This window comes from Penaeus japonicus, unplaced genomic scaffold (genome assembly GCF_977035675.1).
Source record: "Penaeus japonicus unplaced genomic scaffold, GWHDUDI00000001_assembly GWHDUDI00000027, whole genome shotgun sequence".
NCBI classification, from domain to species: Eukaryota; Metazoa; Arthropoda; class Malacostraca; order Decapoda; family Penaeidae; genus Penaeus; species Penaeus japonicus.
Window position 1 is genome coordinate 36,611,268 of NW_028234429.1, and position 4,993 is coordinate 36,616,260.

Here is a 4,993-nt window from a genome sequence, read left to right on the forward strand (position 1 = left end):
TATATTACTATATATATATAAATTTATATACTATAAAGAAATAATTATAAACATATATTGTGTTGTGTGAGTATTTTAAATATCTATAAATAAATATATATTAAATAACTATATATATATATATATTATATATTTATATAATATATATATGTGTGGTGTGTGGTGTGTGTGTATATATATATATATATAAATATATATATAATATATAAATATATATATATATTTATTATGTAACAATATATTATATACTTATATATCAATATGCATATGTAAAATATACATATAAATATATCATCAATATGATTATACATATATATAAACCTTATATAGTATATACATATATATATATAAATATATATATATATATAATCTATATAAATAAATGTATCCAATCGTATTTGTATATATACATACAACACAAACAAATAAATAAACATCAATTATATATATAAAATATATCTAAAAAAATAAACATATATATATAAATACAAAATAAATATAAATTATATATATAATAATATATATAAATATATATACTAAACACATAAATATAAGCATATACATTAATATATGAATATATATAGACATATAATATATATAAATATAAATAACAATAATATATATATATATATATATAATATATATATATATATATATATAAACACACACATTATATATATAATATATATATATATATATAATATATATATCTATAAAAATCTATATATAGTACATATATAATATAAATATATATATATATATAAATATATATATATATAATACACACACACAACACACACACACACACACATACATACATACATACATACACACAGTATTTATTCATAACTTGACCTATTTCTCTATTCAGCCACCTATCACACAATATATTATTTATCTCTTATGCGGAAAAATAATAACACAACCATAGAAAACCGCCCACAAAAAACATACAGCACTCAATCCTCTACCAAACAACAAACAAAGAAGTCTCGATATACACTCTCCAAAATATCCACACCCTTACGGTGTCACCCCTCTCCCCCATCTTGCGAAAATCTCCATTAATCAAACTATTCGCGTAAATTATCAACAAACTATCCGCCATAATTGAATCTTAGCCGTATATATTCTCCTGAAGGAATACGATCGATAGCTCACCCGACCATCATCTGCGGGTCTCGGTTCCTAGTGTACCTGATGGGCTTGCTTATGTGTTGTGTGTTGTGTGTGTGTTTGTGTGTGTGTGTTAGTGTGTGTGTGTGTGTGTGTGTGTTTGTGTCAGTGTGTGTGTGTGTGTGTGAGTGTGTTGTGTGTGGTGTTTGTGTGTGTTGTGGTGGTGTGTGTGTGATGTGTGGTTTTGTGTGTTTGTGTATGTGAGTGTGTGTGGTGTGTGTGTGTAGTGTCTGTGTGTATGTGTGTGTTGCTTGTGTATGTGTGGTTGTGTGTGTGTGTGTGTGTGTGTTGTGAGTGTGTGTGTGTGTGTGTTTGTGTGTGTGTGTGTGTTGATTGTGTGTGTGCGTGTGTTTGTGTGTCTTTTGTGTCGTGTCAAAGAGAGCGGAAGGGAGGAGAGAGAAGTAGGATAAATGAGAGAAGGAGTAGAAGAGGGGAATTGGAAGAAAGGACCGAACGGGGTGGAGAGGAAGGGGAAGGGTGTAATAGAAAAAGAGGAAGAAAGAATGAGGCGGGAGTACAGATGATGGAGGAGAGAAGAGAAGGGAGAGAGGAGGAATAGCGAGAGAGAGGAGAGAGATGCGCTGAGATGGCAGAGACAGCAATAGACAGCCAGTGAGAGTGAAAGGAAAGATTGATTGAGTGTCCAGTTAGTTTGCGTGCATATGTTAGTGGTGTGTATGTGTGTGTGTCTACGTGTGCGACTGACGTCGTGAGCATATGCGTGTTATCTATGCGAAGAAAATTTGAAGAATTGGAATATTCACCAAGTTTATCACCAAGAACCTTTTAAAAACATATAAAATTATGAATACGAAAATGCACGAGTGCGAGTGTGCTATCACTCTGAGTATCTCAAAAGCATACTGATAGGAAATTGGTCCGCAGGCAGTGGAAGGCCAGAGTGATATATATGAATCTATTTTTTTAGATCGATGAATGAATAAATGAAAAAAAAAGAATCTCACCTCCTTGGCAGCATACCGTCCTTTTTTCCCTCATTTTCCTCGAGATCCCCTCCTTCCTCCTCCCTTCCTCCTACCATCCTCACCCCAAGATAACCTCGCCTCCTCCCCCATCCTACCACCCAATACCCCCCGCTCTTCCTACTCCCACCCCTCACCCTATCCATTGCGCCTCCTTTTCCGCCTTCCTTTTTCTCTTTTTCACTATAAACCCTCCCCCCAATATACCCCCTCCCTCTCCTCAGTCTTCCTCCTTCCTCCCTCACCTCCGCTTTCCCCTTTTCCTCCTCTCCTCAGCCTTCCCCTCCCTCACTCCTTCCCTACTTCTTCATCCGTCGTCCTCTCCTCTCCTTATCCCTCAGCCTCCCCCTCCTCCCTCTACTCCCACAAAGCACACCACCCCGGCGGGGAGGGAAGGGGGGAGGGTGGCTGAAGTCTGTCCCTCTCGGCCCTTCATCAAGTCGTTTACTCAGCGGGTGAAATCAAGGTGCAATAGGAGTGATTACGGTGCGCTAACGAGGTGCATTTCGTTCCAACCGCAGTGATATTGAGGTACCCTCAATGTGTCTCTTTCTACCCTTATCTTTGTACTCCTCTCTTGATACTCCTTTTCCCTCTAATCTCTATGCAACCCACTCCCCCCATCTCTCGTAACCCCACCCTACCCCTCTCTCACCCTACCCCCTTGAACATCCTCATCCCCCATCTCTTGGTAACCCCTCTCCCCCGACTTCCTTTGACAATCCTCTTCCCCTTATCTCTTGGTACCTCCCCCTCTCTCACTCCCTCCTCCCCCTTCACAAATCTTCTCACCTATCTCTTGGTACCTTCCACTCCCCCTACTCTTTGACAATCCTCCTCCCCCTATCTCTTGGAATCACTCTCCCCTAATCTATTGGTATCCATCCCATTCTACCCTATCACCCCCATCTTATGCTAACCCCTGCGCTTCATCTCCTAGTACCTCCCCCCTAACACCTGGCACCCCCCTTTCTTCTCCACATCCTGGTGTCCCTCCCCCCCACGCTCTTGGTATAAATCCCTTTCCCTCCCCCCCCCCCCCACCACCTTGTCATCGCTTTCGCCACCTCTGTACTCCCTCCCCCACATTTTGGCACCCTTCTCCCTCCCCTCTTGGACACCTTTCCCCACATCTTTAGCACCTGTCTCATCCGATCTCTTGGGTATCGCACTCACGCTATCTCTTTGAACCTACGCCCCCCCATCTCCTGAATACCCCTCATTCACTATCTCCTGTACCCTCCCCTACCCTTCCTCGATACCCGCACCCCGTTTCACCTCTCTTGCAGATGAAAGCAACGTAAACATGCAATGCTTGGCCTGGCGAACATCCAATCTCGCCCACAAGCCTCGTACATGAACCCTATTCTAAACCAACCATCGATGCGGCAATGGGGAGGGTCGTATTTGGTCATTTCACTTATTCTCTTTTTCACTATGCTCTATGTCAATTAATCTCGTCCCCCACCCACCCTCTGGGTTGTTTGTCTCTTTGAATTTGCCCTGTCTCTATTTTCTCTTTCTCGTTACTCTTTATTTCTCATCTCTCTCTGTCTTTTCTCTCCCTCATCTCCCTCATCTCTCTCTCTCTCCTCTCGTAATCTCATCGCTCTCACACTCCTCTCCTCCTTCACTCTCGTCTCTCGTCTCTCTCCTCTCCTCTCTCCTCCTTCTCTCTCTCCACAGTCATATATAACAGCTGGATACGACAAGAAGTTAACGAACTCTCCCAATGTCAGCTGTTTTATGTTTAATAGCCCATGACGGCAAATAATTAATCTGTCTTGAATTAATAGTTCGAGAATTTAACAGATAAGTCTAGAGCTTCGCTTTTACGGTTCAAGAACCGAAGGAAACAAAAAACACTTGAGTCGAAACAACAAACTATCCTTGATCCGCTGCGTCTGGTGTAGCCCATACACTGAAATACTAGTAATCTGTAGCTACCAACGAGTTTATTTATATGCATACTTCGATGCACAATAAAAGGGGGGGGGGGATCTTGTGTTAATGATCGAAAGAATTAGAATAAAAATGTTTTATTTAAGGAAGCTTAAAGGTCATTAGGAAATTAAGATGTGAGGGAGGGAGGGAGGGAGGGAGGGAGGGAGGGAGAGAAAGAAAGAAAGGAAGAAATAGAGACAGAAAGAGAGAGAGAGAGAGAGAGAGAGAGAAGGGGGGGAGGGAGGGAGAGAGGGAGGGACGGAGAGAGAGAGAGAGAGAGAGAGAGAGAGAGAGAGAGAGAGAGAGAGAGAGAGAGAGAGAGAGAGAGAGAGAGAGAGAGAGAGAGAGAGAATCAAAGACCAAATAATTAGATACACTAAAATGAAAGAGGACATAGAACAAGGTAACAGACCACCCGGAACACCTATATTTACGAAAAATACATTAAAACAAATGCCCAAGGACCGTATATAGTAAAAAAAAAAAAAAAAAAAATCTAATTTTCCTAAGAGGCGGTTAAAGCTGCAACATTTTTACTTATAAATCGTACACATTTTCCTTGAGATACGCCTCATATCCTGACAAAGACCCTCCCATTTATCCCCTATTATCCCTTTCATTAGGTTTGCGCCGAACACTCAGCTGGTAGATTACGAAGCCGAGTATGTCTATCAATATCGACTTTTTCTCTTCTTTCTATTTCCGACCGAGTAAACAGAAAATAATTAAAGAAAGAGAAATGAAAATGTAATAATTTTGATAGGAACTAACCATTAAAACGAGAGAGAGAGAGCGAGCGAGAATAGAGGAAGCAGAGAGAGAGAGAGAGAGAGAGAGAGAGAGAGAGAGCAGAGAGAGAAGAGAGAAGAGAGAGAGAGCGAGGGAAATAG